The following is a 16,532-nucleotide window of genomic DNA, read 5'->3' on the forward strand; positions in this document are numbered from 1 at the left end:
ATTCCCTTAGGCACTTTTGAAAATCCCAACATGAATGCAAAGGAAACTGTGGCCTATAGGTTTGTTCCACAGAATTTAAAATGTTGCCTTAACTCCTAATTCTTTCATCCATCTTCCTCTACCTCCTCTTCATCATGTCTCGTCACACCACTCCCACTTTTCTCTCCCGGGCACACTGCTATCACCCTAGTTCCACACCTCACTCAGGGAAAGGGAAGAGGAAACCAATTGACCAGACATCTCTTAGGCATACTGATAGGTGTGTCTATGGGATTGATCCAGTTACCATTAATGTAAATGAAAGAATTCCCACTGACTCCAATGAGAACCAGATCAGGTCTTTGTGCGCTTCCATGTTTGAGTTCACGTTTGTCTTGTGCGCAACTGTATAAACATTTATAGTCTCACAAATAATGACCCTTCAAGTCATGTACATACAACAAAACACAAATCTCTCCAACAAAACCTGCATATATAGCAAATCAGTGTAACCACATGCTCTTGTTACTGTTGCATTGTGATCCTTCGCCTTCTACTTTTGTTACTCTCACTTTCTGTGTCTTGTCCAAAATGAAGGTTAGAATGTGTAAGCAGCACCATCAGAAGAGGCTTTTTGCTTTAGAAAGACACAATTCCTTCCCCTTGCTCTTCATGGGGTAATAATTTCCCAACAGCAAATAACACACCCATGCTGGCTCCATCTATTCCCCACCTAGCTGCTCCAAGGTGGGCACAATGCCCACTAACTGTGGCATGCCTGGACCTAAGGATCAGATAACTCATACAGGTGTGTAGTCCAAGTTACAGTCTAGCCTTAAGGTTGTTTTAGGCCTCATCCTCCTTTCACCTGGTGTATTCATTTACACTTGTGCAAGGCAATTGGGAATCAGGCCTAGAGTCTAGAATGAAGATGCTAAGACAATCATAATATAACTTCTTAAATGACTTCAGTATTACCAAAGCGCACACAGTATTCTTCCACCTTATACTCTAGTATTGTAAAATGTGTGTTCCTAGACACAGCCTTTTTAGACTATACTACTAATGAGAAATAATGAAACACTGAAGTTTCTTCCTTCCTTCCTTCCTTCCGCAGTTCCTTATTGGAGGCACCAAACCCCCTGCATTAACATATTCCCTTCAGAGTCATAGGACAGAGTCTGGCTTACTAACTTCCTGGCTAATGGATCTTTGTACACAAATTAGGCTTATAGGGTTTTATCTTTCCCTAGGGAGAATATTGCTGGATTATGTATGGTTCTTCTCTTTTCCCTCCCCCCTTTATCTATTATTTATAAAACAAAACATTCCTGTTGCTTCCTTCTGAAAACATAGTTATTCCTGGCATCAGTAAAAGGCTTTTGTCAGTGTAATAAATGACCAATTCCTGTATGTTTTCCAAGCTAATATGTTACAGAAATACATGTTGGATGTACGACAAGTTGTGTTTTAAGATCTAATTTGATTTGGCACAATTGATTCAGGATATTAGATATATTTCATAAAGCATACAATTTTTACTGGTGCACCCAAGAAATGTTTGGAGACAGCATCAAAACTCAATTCATTTTGTTCCTGATCCACCAAGACTACTTCATCCATCACCCTATTCTCTTTGTCAGCATTAGGACCTGTTTTGCAACTCATAATAAAATGCCAACTTATTTTAATAAAATATTGATATTAACAATAACAATTTGGATTTAACATCTTTACCAGAGCAACTCAAAATGTAAGTAAGCTTCATATCCCTCATGTGACATAGGTAAGAATTTAGTAACTAGTTTACAAATTGGTGACATACTAAACATTACATAAGGAGTGAGAGACAGAGTTGTCACTAGCGGCCATGGGATGAAAATTGCCACTGACTTCACCTAGGCCAGGATTGCACCCCATGAGTCCCCCAGCTGAAAACACAAGAGTACATTCCCTCCCTTATTAGTGGAAGCATACCTTTCTAGTGAGGAACAGTGTGATGGAAAGCTTAAACTGCATTATAATGTTTAATCACTAGGTAGTGCTATATGAAAAATACTGGAGCTCTTCTTTACCGAGTGCTGGAGGTAGTCTGTGTTCTTTTGTTTACAATAAAGTTGTTGTTACTAGTGTCTATCTTACCTCTGTCATAATTTGACTAACCTGAGATGGTGATATCAGAAAAACAATAAAACTGCAGAATATCACCAAAATGTGACCGTTTCATGCCCCAGAGAGCTTTAACTTCGGCAGACCATCAGACTGACCTGATTGGAAGGAGCTGTTTGCACGTTTTCACATCACAATTAAACTCCATGAGCAGTGTGGGGAGGTGCAGGTTACTTCCCTACTCTATGCCATGGGCAGGAAAGCTGAACATATCTTTAAATCCTTTGTCTTTAGAGACGAGGGCCCCCAAGAACAATTATGGTGTGGTACTGGCTATGGTTGATGAACGTTTTATACCTCAGCATAACTTGGTTTATGCGTGGGTGATTGGATGTCCTGATTTTATAGGGACAGTCCTGATATTCGAGACTTTGTCTTATATAGGCACCTATTACCCCTGAACCCCTGTCCTGATTTTTCACACTTGCTACCTGGTCACCCTATGCTGGGGTGTCTGTGGAATCTTTCATAAGATGACATTGCAGAAAACTTATTTTGAAGACATAAAGGAAGAGGACATTAGAGACAGAGTAGTGACTGGTATTTTAGACAGTGGACTGTCAGAGAAACTGCAAGTGAAGAGAGATTAAATCCTTCACAAATCGATAGAAATAGCAAGATAACTGGAGAGGATCAAAATCAAAATAGAGAGACCAGTGGGTCACCAGAAAGAAACCTAGAAAAAAGTGACTTAGAATCATGTTAGAGATAGCACAGCTGCAAAAAAAAAAAAAAAAAAAAACCATCAAAAACAACAATAAAAAAAACCCCTGTAATAAATCCTAAAAGGCAATATGGGGTAAGCCCCAAGCAAAATACAACACTTCTCAGACTAGATGCACAAGTTGTGGGATAAATCACAGTCAAAGAAGTGATTGCCCAGCTAAAGGAGTCAAATGCCAGCTAAAGTACAGCAAAAAATTGGACATTTTGCCACTGTCTGCCATACAATGGCAGAATGGGAAGTGCCCACTGAGCATCTAGAGCCATTTTTGTGGGATCAATCATGTATAATGGCCCAGCCTGGAGAGTGGAACTGTATCTGTGGAAAAACTGTTAATTTTAAAATAGATTCAGGTGTAGATGTAACAGTCATATCAGAAGGGACTTTTACTTACACTCAGCCCCTCCTGGAGCTGAAACAGTAGATACTGTCCTAAATAGTCCTGGCAATATTTTGAACTGCGTTGGACAATTTTCCAAGGAAACAACCTTGAAACAACAAAGACAAAAGCTTTAATTTTAATGTGTATGTGGTTAGAGGAGCAGAGGCTGTCAATCTCCTCTGTCGTAGTGTGGTTGTCATAACAGATCTAGTGAAAAAGATGGAAGAAGTTGAAGGAATATTTGGTGCTAGTGGACTTTTGAAAGGAGATCCAGTAGAAATAATCTTAAGAGACAATGCTGAACCATACACCCACAGAACATACACCCCACAGAATTCCTATACCTTTACTTTGTAAAGTAGAAACTGAATTAAGGGGAGTGGAAAAGAATGCCAACTCCACGGTGCACACTGATAGTGTCTGTTACAAAGAAAAATGTGAAAATAGGAATCTGTGGATTTTAAAAGACTTAATGAAGCAGTAGTGAGAGAAAAATATATCTTCCCAACACGAGAGAATTTCCTCCCTAAAGTGTTAGGAGCTACTATATTATCCAAGCTAGATGCATCAAGTGATTTTTTGCAAATCCCTTTAGCCAAAGCGTGCTTGTCAAGGTTCCTTCCCCACTCTGAACTCTAGGGTACAGATGTGGGGACCTGCATGAAAACCTCCAAAGCTTACTTTTACCAGCTTAGGTTAAAACTTCCCCAAGGTACAAATTATTTTACCCTTTGCCCTTGGATTTCCACTGCCATCACCAAACTTTATCTGGGTTCCTGAAAAAACGGAGTTTGGACACATCTTTCCCCCCAAAATCCTCCCACCCCTTGCACCCCACTTCCTGGGGAAGGTTTGGTAAAAATCCTCACCAATTTGCATAGGTGACCACAGACCCAAACCTTTGGATCTTAGAACAATGAAAAAGCATTCAGTTTCCTTACAAGAAGACTTTTAATAGAAGTAAAAAAAAGAATCACCTCTGTAAAATCAGGATGGTGAATACCTTACAGGGTAATTAGATTCAAAACAGAGAATCCCTCTAGGCAAAACCTTAAGTTACAAAAAAGACACACAGACAGGAATATTCATTCTATTCAGCACAGCTATTTTCTCAGCCATATAAAGAAATCATAATCTAACGCATCTCTAGCTAGATTACTTACTAAGTTCTAAGACTCCATTCCTGTTCTGTCTCCGGCAAAAGCATCACATAGACAGACACAGACCCTTTTCTTTTCTCCCTCCTCCCAGCTTTTGAAAGTATCTTGTCTCCTCATTGGTCATTTTGGTCAGGTGCCAGCGAGGTTACCTTTAGCTTCTTAACCCTTTACAGGTGAGAGGATTTTTCCTCTGGCCAGGTGGGATTTTAACGGGGTTTTACCCTTCCCTTTATTTTTATGACAGTGCTAAACTGACTTTATTCATTACAGTCTTTGGGAGATTTTGCTTTTAAAGATTACCTTTCTTGATTACCAATGATTACCAATGAATTTTTCCCAAGAAAGGCAGCAGAGCTGCTAAAGAACCTAAATGGGATTGTTGTTTTTACAGATTGATTTTTTAGTATACAGGTCATCAATGGAAGAACATGACAAACTTTCAGTGAAGTTCTAAGCTTAATCAGTGAGTCTGGGCTCAAGTTAAATAAAGAAAAGTTTGTTTTCTGCCAAAACCAAATTGAATTTTTGGGACAGATAATAAATAAAGATGGAATTAGTCCTAGTCCTAAGAAAGTAAAAACAATTAGAGAATTGAATGCACCAACAAATGTACCAGAACTGAAATGTATACTGGGGATGGTAAATTATCTTGGACGATACCTGCAAGACCTCTCTACAGTGATGAAACCAAAGAATGAACTATTAAGGTCCAATACATCCTGACTATAGGGGGCCAATCAGGAGACCACCTTCAAAAGGGTAAAATAAATTATCTCCTCTACTCCAATTTTAAAGTCCTATGATGTAAATAAACTCACAATGGTCAGTGCTGATGCCAGTAGCTATGGTCTTGGTGGTGTATTTTTACAGTTACATTGTTCTGAGTGGAAGCCAGTTGCATTCTGCTCTCGTACACTTACAGAAGTAGAAACAATATGCATAGATTGAAAAGGAGTGCCTGGCAAGTATGGTATGCAAAAACTTATTCAGATATCTGTGTGGGTTGGGTTCCTCTAAACCAATAACTGACTATAAGCCTCTTGTATCTCTCATCAACGGAAAAAACATGGATCAAGCACTGCTGAAATATCCATGTCTTTTGATTAGTTTAATACGATTTAACTCAATTGCTGGATATATTCCTGGTAAAAAAATTTGGTAATACCAGACACCCTATCATGGAGTCCAGGACCAGACTCAAGCACCTGTTGGCTAAAGGAAGATATAAAGGCTCACGTGGATGCTGTAGAAGTTTACAGGACAATGTCAGGTAGGAGACTATACCTACCACAAAAAACAAATCTAGCAGATAACTAGAAACTTCTTGAAGTTGCTTATGTTTGGGCAGGATGGCTCAAGTATCTAAAGAATACTATGGCCGTGGCAAGATGTGACTTTGCTGTATACAGGCAATGGACTAATGATTAAAGATTATTGTATTGTCATCCCAAGCACTTTGAAAGGAAAAGATTTAGACCTAATCCATGAAGGACATCAAGGACTAGCTCAATGGCATGAGTGAGCCAATCAGTCAGTGTGGTGGCCTGGAATCCGTAATAACATAAAGAATAAAGTTTCTTCATGCAAACACTGCAAAACTAACAGACCAACACAATACAAAACATCTCTAATAACAGCACCTTACCATACAGGCCCTGGAAGAAGCTAGCAGCAGATTTATGCAAATTCAGAAGATATTATTACCTAGTTGTGGTGGTTTATTTTTCTAGATATATTAAAATAATATATTTGAAAGATACAATATGTCAGTGTTATTGAGAAATTAAAGAGCACATTTACCCATTTTAGGTATTCCAAAACAAGTATTGACAGGCAACAGACTACAATTCACCATAGCTGAGTTTAAGTAATTCCAAACAAAATAAGATATGAATAGATCACTAGCAGCCTGAATTACCCATAAACAAATGGGAAAGGCTGAGAGGGCTGTACAAACTACCAAGAAAATATTGAAGTAGGAAGATCCATTCCTTTTGTAACCCACATGCTTAATAAGGAGATATCTCTTTAAGAGATTTAGAGTGGAGAAGTGGGGGAGGAATGAATTGAGTTGTCTGGATCTAGGGTGACCAGATAGCAAGTATGAAAAATCGGGACAGGGACTGGGGGGTAATAGGAGCCCATATAAAAAAAATCCCCAAATATTGGAACTGTCCCTATAAAGTTGGGACATCTGGTCACCCTATCTGGATCATGCACAATTAGCATTCCATGCCCAGAAGTTTCTGGAATTGGGTGTGGCTGTTCTGGGTATGCTCAATAGACTCCCTATAACTGAACTCCATTGAGTAGACTCCATTGAGAGTGAGTAGTTAGGGTAGCTGCTTTACAAAAGGATATGTGACCTGCATGGGTTTGGAGAAGCTCAGCCACAGGTGCAGAAAGCAGGCTGCTTTCCCCTAACTGAAGCATTTTGCAGCAGGTTAGTGATAATAATAACTTTCCAACATAGGGAGACACTGGTAGTGTCAGTTATAGAAAGAAAATTTAAAAGGGAAAATATGATAATGGACTATTTACCTAAATAACTCAACTGTTATTCGCAAAAAGAAAAGGAGTACTTGTGGCACCTTAGAGACTAACCAATTTGAGCATAAGCTTATGCTCACGAAATCTTATGCTCAGATAAATTGGTTAGTCTCTAAGGTGCCACAAGTACTCCTTTTCTTTTTGCGAATACAGACTAACATGGCTGCTACTCTGTCAATTGTTATTGGAAGGCAAACAACTGTACTGTTTCTGGTGTCTTGGTGAACTGTGGTATTTATTGACAGTGTCAAAAGGCAATGACTATATAAATGATAATGATCAGAGACAACTCATTACAGGAATTTATATTTCCTTGTGAGAATGAGCACACATTCAATACCAAAATATAGCTTCTTTATTCCTTCTTTAGTCTTTTTAAGTGAAATTGATATAGTTCTTTCCACAGCTAGATTGGTAAGTATGGGAAGAATATAGAAAAGGTCAAGGGATACCACATGTTTATCAATATTTTATATTGTTAATCAAAACAAGAGAACCATTAAATAATACACTCAGAATTTTTCTTATCTACTAGCATGATAGTTAAGGTTAATTTAAATTGGCTACATTCTGAATTTAACAAGGCAAGAAAGTAGGCTGATTTCAGGTCTATCCAAGTGTAGCAGAAAATCAAGGTTCTGAGAACACTTTATCAAGCTGAAGATTCACTGATTCCATTTTTAGATAAGTAATGTATTTTACTGACAAAAATCTAATCCTTCCAAGCCTAGTTATTTGTAAGAAAAATAGTAAAAACTATTAAAATATAAAAACAATCATACTCAACTACGGTACGTGACTTTATTCCACCATCATTTACACAGCTGGGAAGAGCTGGATTTATGTGTAACATATATTAGTGAGAAAACCACATTTTGGTTTTCTAGCTTTACTCTGAATTGTTTAAAATGAATTGCCACAAAACTTTCTTTCCCGCCATAGATAAGGTTTCTGTTTACAGAACACGTAAGGGCCTAAAGAATGAGTTATGATGGAGACAATTCATAGATTCCATGTAGGTCTTCAGATCTTTGGCTATTTGGGATCTTTCTCCTTTCTAATTTAGAATCAGTTTGGGAAATATTTTTCCTTGTGCAACGCTGTTGAATGGAACAGTCTTCCTTTGACCTATGGTACAGACCCTTTGAGACACAAAAACATGTCCTTGTGTCGTGGTTCATCAATTTCTGGTTTCCGTAACAAAATGTGGTAACATCTGTCTGAGAATTGGTACGCCAGGCCCAGAAGACTTCCTTCAGAAGCACAAAGACAGACGGCAGGACAGCTGCACCCAATATTCAAAAGTTCATATAATGAGGGCAATCTCCTAAGAAGGTGACTGTGGGTATGTGGAGAAAACTCCCAGAAAGAGTACTGCAATAATATGTAATTTTGTTTCCTATATTGTATTGTGAACTTTGTTTTTACTAAGTGGCCCGAAGGAGTGCAAGTCTTTATGGAGAGACTTTGTTTATTTTAAACAGGCATCACAAAATAACTAGGCCCTGTTTCCCAAAAGAGGATTCTCTTCCTTGCCAGAAAATGGCCTCCTGTTGTTCACAGGAAGAACTGTGGAACTGAGCTTTGCTACACTCCAAATTCATATTAAGGAAACAGTGAACCTGTTGCCATTTCAAAGAAAACTGATTTTTCTCATTTTCTCTTTGTCCCACAAGGAAAATACCTTTTATGAACACCTGGTAATCTCTCATTAATGAGACTTTGTGCCTGCCAAGAGTGTTTCTACCATTCCTAAAAAAGAAAAGGAGTACTTGTGGCACCTTAGAGACTAACCAATTTATTTGAGCATGAGCTTTCGTGAGCTACAGCTCACTTCATCAGATACATACCGTGGAAACTGCAGCAGACTTTATATATACACAGAGAATATGAAACAATACCTCCTCCCACCCCACTGTCCTGCTGGTAATAGCTTATCTAAAGTAATCGTCAGGTTAGGCCATTTCCAGCACAAATCCAGGTTTTCTCACCCTCCACCCCCCCACACAAATTCACTCTCCTGCTGGTGATAGCCCATCCAAAGTGACAACTCTTTACACAATGTGCATGATAATGAAGTTAGGCCATTTCCTGCACAAATCCAGGTTCTCTCACTCCCTCACCCCCCTCCAAAAACCCACCCCCATACACACACAGACTCACTCTCCTGCTGGTAATAGCTCGTCCAAACTGACCACTCTCCAAGTTTAAATCCAAGTTAAACCAGAACATCTGGGGGGGGGGGGGAGGAAAAAACAAGAGGAAATAGGCTACCTTGCATAATGACTTAGCCACTCCCAGTCTCTATTTAAGCCTAAATTAATAGTATCCAATTTGCAAATGAATTCCAATTCAGCAGTTTCTCGCTGGAGTCTGGATTTGAAGTTTTTTTGTTTTAAGATAGCGACCTTCATGTCTGTGATTGCGTGACCAGAGAGATTGAAGTGTTCTCCGACTGGTTTATGAATGTTATAATTCTTGACATCTGATTTGTGTCCATTTATTCTTTTACGTAGAGACTGTCCAGTTTGACCAATGTACATGGCAGAGGGGCATTGCTGGCACATGATGGCATAAATCACATTGGTGGATGTGCAGGTGAACGAGCCTCTGATAGTGTGGCTGATGTTATTAGGCCCTGTGATGGTGTCCCCTGAATAGATATGTGGGCACAATTGGCAACGGGCTTTGTTGCAAGGATAAGTTCCTGGGTTAGTGGTTCTGTTGTGTGGTATGTGGTTGTTGGTGAGTATTTGCTTCAGGTTGCGGGGCTGTCTGTAGGCAAGGACTGGCCTGTCTCCCAAGATTTGTGAGAGTGTTGGGTCATCCTTTAGGATAGGTTGTAGATCCTTAATAATGCGTTGGAGGGGTTTTAGTTGGGGGCTGAAGGTGACGGCTAGTGGCGTTCTGTTATTTTCTTTGTTAGGCCTGTCCTGTAGTAGGTAACTTCTGGGAACTCTTCTGGCTCTATCAATCTGTTTCTTTACTTCCGCAGGTGGGTATTGTAGTTGTAAGAAAGCTTGACAGAGATCTTGTAGGTGTTTGTCTCTGTCTGAGGGGTTGGAGCAAATGCGATACAAATCCAGACTCCAGCGAGAAACTGCTGAATTGGAATTCATTTGCAAATTGGATACTATTAATTTAGGCTTAAATAGAGACTGGGAGTGGCTAAGTCATTATGCAAGGTAGCCTATTTCCTCTTGTTTTTTCCTACCCCCCCCCCCCAGATGTTCTGGTTTAACTTGGATTTAAACTTGGAGAGTGGTCAGTTTGGACGAGCTATTACCAGCAGGAGAGTGAGTCTGTGTGTGTATGGGGGTGGGTTTTTGGAGGGGGGTGAGGGAGTGAGAGAACCTGGATTTGTGCAGGAAATGGCCTAACTTCATTATCATGCACATTGTGTAAAGAGTTGTCACTTTGGATGGGCTATCACCAGCAGGAGAGTGAATTTGTGTGGGGGGGTGGAGGGTGAGAAAACCTGGATTTGTGCTGGAAATGGCCTAACCTGACGATTACTTTAGATAAGCTATTACCAGCAGGACAGTGGGGTGGGAGGAGGTATTGTTTCATATTCTCTGTGTATATATAAAGTCTGCTGCAGTTTCCACGGTATGTATCTGATGAAGTGAGCTGTAGCTCACGAAAGCTCATGCTCAAATAAATTGGTTAGTCTCTAAGGTGCCACAAGTACTCCTTTTCTTTTTGCGAATACAGACTAACACGGCTGTTACTCTGAAATCTACCATTCCTAGCACTGTAACATATAGGTTCTCCGAAACACAAGGTAGGTTGGTGTTGAATCCCAAGAGATGATGCTTGTAATGGATACGTGGAAAATATTTGAGATGGGGGAAGAAGGAAAAAAAGGATATTTAATAAACTAACAAGTATTTTGTTAGGAAGGGAATGAAATATGTCACAAATAATTTATCTACTGGAGTTTTAAAAATGTTTTTAAAAAGGATGTTGAAAGAAGCATTCTTAAAATGCCTTTTAACTTCTTAGTGGCATGGGACATAATTCCCACTGTCAGAATTGCAAGGCGACCTCTGTCCTAGGTCAACAGAGTATGTCCTAAATAAGACAGCCGCTAAATGGTATCTAAGCTACGCAAAGGGCTACTGGGGTTTAAATGGAACATGCTTCCAAATGAATATGTAATTAGAGTTATTATCATTAAAGAATATGAAATTTGACTCTGTCAAAACTTACAAGAGTAAATCTAGAAATGCTGTGTATATAAAGCAATGCAGTAGATACTTCAAACACTAGAGACAGCTTAGATGAGGAGAGAGGAGGAACGGACAATATGGTAGGGAACTGTTACTCTTTGAGTTACCTTGGATAAAGAATCCAGTTTAATCCTACTAACTTTGTAGATTCCCTAGCCATCAGGGACCACTGTGATTATCTCATCTGACCACCTGTATAACACAGGCCATAGAGCTTCCCCAAAATAATTCCTAGCGCATAGCTTTAGAAAAAGATGTAATCTCAATTTAAAAATGGTCTGTGATGGAAAATCCACCACAACCATTGACAAGTTGTTCCAATGGTTAATTACTCTCATTGTTAAAATGTTATGACTTATTTCCAGTCTCAATTGGTATAGCTGCAATTTGCAAGCATTGGATTGTGTAATACCTTTCTCTCCTAGCCTGAAGATCCCATTATTAAATATTCCCCATGTAGATACTTATAGGCTGAACTGAAGTCACCCCTTAACCATCTTTGTTAAGCTAAATAGATTGAGCTTCTTTAATCTACCACTATTTCCTGTTTTTCCAATCCTTTAATCATTCTCATGGCTCTTCTCTGAACCCTTTCCACTTTATAAACATCCTTCTTGAATTGTAAACACCAGAACTAGAGATGATATTCCATCAATAGCTGCACCAGTGTCAAATGCCGGGGTAAAATAACCTCACTAGTACTACTACTCCTCAAGGTTTCCCTGTCAGCCAAGAGTTGTATTAGCCCTTTTGGCCAGCTCAAGTTCAGCTGATTAATCACCATGACCCCCAAACCTTCTTCAGAGTTACCACTTCCCAGGATAGAATCCTCCATCCTATAAGTAGGGCCTACATTCTTTGTTCCTAAATTATACATTTGCATTTAGCCATATTAAAATACATTTTGTTTGCTGGGCTCAGCTTTCCAAGCTATCCAGATCACTCTGGATCAGTGACGAGACCTCTTCATTATTTACCACTCCTCTAAGTTTTGTGTTAACTGAAAACTTTGTCAGTAGTGATTTTATGTTCTCTTTCAAGTCATCAATAAAAATATTAAATCACATAGAGCCAAGTACCAATCCTGTGTGACCTCACTAAAAAAAACACCCATTTGATGATGATTCCTCATTTCTAACACTGAGACCTGTCAGTTAGCCAGCCTTTAATCCACCTAATGTGCACCATGTGGATGTTATACCATTCTAGGGTTTTTTAATCAAAATATCATGTTGTACCAAGTCAAAGGCTTTACAGAATTCTAAGTATATTACATCCTACAATTATCTTTATCAACCAAATTTGTTTTCTCATCAAATAAGATAGTAAGTTAGTTTGACAAAATCTATTATCACATGTTGATTGACATTATTATATTACTACTTCTTGCTTGCTTCTGAAAAAAATACAACATTACTGCTGATGAGAATTGCTTCTTCCTTTGTCTACTCCATTTTGAAATTTTTATACTGAAAAAATGACAGATATCAGCACCTTTATTTTTTGATTCACACTGGACAGTCAACGATTCAATGGCACCAGAGGACTGCTTGCCAGATTTTGGACAATGATAACTTTTCTGAAGAAAGAAAGTTATTCTTTTGTGATGTTTAAGAGTTGAAGCACAAAGGATGTGTTACATCTAACTTGATTTGCTAGACCCTCTGCCTGATTCTGTGGACCATGGGTGAGAGTTTTTGTAAGTGCCTAAGGAAGTTTGGTCTCAGATTTTCTCCCTTTGAAAGTCAAAATTGCATACAACTCTAATACGACACTGTCCATAGACAGCAGCAACTTGCTGATGCAGGCATTTTTCTCAGGTTTCAACTCTGTCTCTCAGGGGTTACTTGTGTGTACATAGTAGAGGGAGGCTAAGTTCCACTTGCCTGGAAAGAGAAAAGGAAAAGATTTTTATAGAGCTAGTACCCAGCCAAACTAATTATTCAGTTCCTGGCTTCTCTGTAGAGACTGCCAATATGAACTAGACTGAGGCCACCAAGTCACTTCATAATCAAATACAAGCATTTTAAATGGTAACTGGATTTGAACCTTCAGCTGAAAGGTTCCATAGCTCCTTACCAAGCCCTTGAGCTCTACAGTCCCATAAAAATGAAAAAAGAAATCTATACACTTAGAAAATGTGAGTGATGTAAAAATAGGAAAACATGGGCTTTCATAGCTAATCTGTGAGAAGTGTTTACTACTCCTAGTAAAAGCACTCAAATAAATGTGTGGCAAAAATGCTAAATTCCATATGTGAAGAGGTGGGCAGTTATTTATTACTTACACCTGGGGAGCCATATGTTTGCATAGTTTGTTTGCAGACAAATAAAAGTTGCAAGACCTTGCCTCAAAGAGCTAACAATCCAGATTGACTAAATTATCATTTATCAAAGGAAATTAAACAAATTCTGAAAATGTTGTTCCAACACAACAGTGAACAGCTGAACATTATATTCATATTGGGCCTGTTCCAAAGCCCATTGAAGTCATTAGCAATCTTTTTCCTGGTGCAGAATGAGAAACATGGATTTGCAAGGACATTGTATATAGTTGATTCCAACAATGCGCACAAGAAAAAAGATTGTATCACATTGTTTAAATACTCTGTAAGAGAAAACCCTGTTATCCACCAACTCCAAGTAGAGTTCTTTATATACTGTAGTAAATAATAGTTCCCCAAAAATGTCTAACCAATTCTACAAGCAGCAAGAAAAATGAACTGATGAATGTCTGTAGTGGAATGATACAATTTACCACTGTATTGGAAGTCAAGGGACAAAAACCAGCCGGTCAATCCAATAACTAAATAAGTAGCTAAAGAAGAAGAAACAAGTTTTCCAATTGCATATGGACAATTGGTTTCTGGTTTCTTTGCCAGCTGGGCTTTTATTTGTCAACAATATTAAAATAATTAATCTTGTATCTGAAATGTTTATGCAAACACTGGGCCAGATGGAAAAGGGACTATATGGCAGTAGCAGCTGGTGCCAAAAATAAGTTTTGGGGATAGGGTTGGGAATTAGATACCTGAAAAAATTCTCACCCCCTCCCCACCCCAAAAATTACTCCTGGACTTCCATCTAAATAATTTGGATCTCTTTCCCTTCTCTCAAATACATTCTGCCTCCCTCTACCTCAATCTTCCCCTACTTGATCCCCTTGTATTGTTCCTGAGGTGAAGATGAAGCTCTGCACATAAAACTGTTAGAGGAACTTCATTCCACATGTGCCTTTCTCCCATGAACTGTGTTAGCTGAAAAAGAGAACAGAGACCACTACTGATGAAGATTGTCAGTGCCTCCCTTAAGGAGGGAAGGTTGCTGCCTCCTCTTATGTAAGCTCTTGCAGGGCCTTTGCTCAAGAAGCTAGCACTGGATGTAGATGATCTGGCCACTATCAGCCTGCATCTAATTTTTCTTTTGGTTCAGATTAGTGGAAAGACAATCTGGTCTCAGAGACTAGATGGCTCAGACCTCCTTGTGGATTATCAGACTGGGTACTGACAAAAGCTTAGTACAGAAATTTCATAGTTCACATTTGTAGATGATCTGTTCCTGGTGATGAACAATGATCAGGTGTCCATGCTAATATTAGATATATTAGCTGCCTTAGATTATGAGATGTTCTTGATTTATCTGCTGCCTCCAGCAGATGTGCACGGGGCTGCTTTGGTGGTTCTCTTCCTTCCTTATAGAGTACTCGGAGTGATTTTGGACAACAGTTCTTCTTTCTCAGCAATAAGGTTCTACTGCATTCCACTTCATCACCTTTCCTGTTCAATGTGTGTATGGGAACAATAGAAGAGTTAGTAAAGAGATAAGAACTTGGGTGCATTCAGTGTGCTGATGACTTCACAGCTCTGCTTCTTTCTTCAAATCCATCCGATGCAGTCAAGAGCTGTACTCAATGTCTGGTTGAAATTGAGAGGTAGCTGTCTTTAGACAAGACAGAAGTAATGGCAGCAAACCATTTATCACCAGAGTTCACAGTCTCAGTTGGGTTAGGTTCTCAGTTAGGTTCACAGTTGATGGTAGAAATAAAACTGGCAGAAAAAAATTATGTATTTTCCACAATAACCTTTTCCTATCTTAGTTTGGCCAGAAGATTATAAACATTTCTTTTGGATGTGGACCTGGCAAGTGCCCTGGTGGCTGCAAAGGAAGGGTTGACAGGAATTAAGATATTGAGTTAAATAGTTACTACTCACACTCTATATTTGTGATCAGTTTAAAAGCATTGGTGTTAGAGGTGTATTTAGTACATCATTATCCAACGTGCTTTGCTTGGTGCTTAGAGAACTAGAAACAATGGCTTTCTTGAACAACCGATGTCTTACCTGATAAGATTTTAGTTAGTTATTTTAACTAAAATAGACAACATAGCATGAAGACTTTGTTAAGATTATGTAAGCATCTTTATTTAAAATGTTAACAAAAGTTAAAAACTATAGTGATCCTACTTTGTGCACAATAAAATGGCCAAATTAAAGCCTATATTAAACACTAGAATACCATAGCAACAAGCAACAAGATCCTCAGCTAGTTCTAATTGGCATAGCTTTATGGACTTCAGTAGAGCGAGGGTGATTAAAAACAGCTGAGGATCTGGATTTCTGAAAAAATTATGATGAAAAAATTGAAATAATTTATTTGATGAATGTTGTTCATCTACCTATAGATTTGGTTAAGCAGTAGAAACAAATTATTTGTGAAAACATTATCTGATAATTGATGGAGAAAAAAACTAGTTTTGATTATTATTCAACTAGCTCAACAAGAGAACAGCATGTTGAAGGAAGGAGATGACAATGGGTTTGTATTACAGAAGATTTGGGTGTAACACATATACAATTACAACTATATAAGTCATGTTACCTCTAAACAGAGCTCTATTCCATTCTACTTTTCTCATCTTAATATTCCAAAGGACACTAGGGGCCAAACCTAGCCCCAGTGTAAGTGGGCACCTCTCCTTTGAAGTCAATGGATTTACTCTGTGACTGGATTTGACTTTATGCCTCTGGAAGACTTAGCCTGTCTCCATTTTTACTTGTGAGGACAGAGAAAAGACAAAAGAAATGACCAAATAGATATTATATATCTGGCTACTCCTGGGTTCCAAGAATAATACAATTCACTATACTCAAGGTCTAGCATCCACAGAGGAGAAAACCTGGAAATATGAAATTAATTAAGCTTGCCATATCTTTACTGTATCCTGGATGTGACCCAAGTAACTATAAACATATTTAAATATATCAAATAAATGTCTGGGTCATTAATATTTTTCAGATACAATCAAAGATGAAAACAGTTGCCCAGACCCAGTCCACC

This window comes from Eretmochelys imbricata, chromosome 3 (genome assembly GCF_965152235.1).
Source record: "Eretmochelys imbricata isolate rEreImb1 chromosome 3, rEreImb1.hap1, whole genome shotgun sequence".
Classification (NCBI taxonomy): domain Eukaryota; kingdom Metazoa; phylum Chordata; order Testudines; family Cheloniidae; genus Eretmochelys; species Eretmochelys imbricata.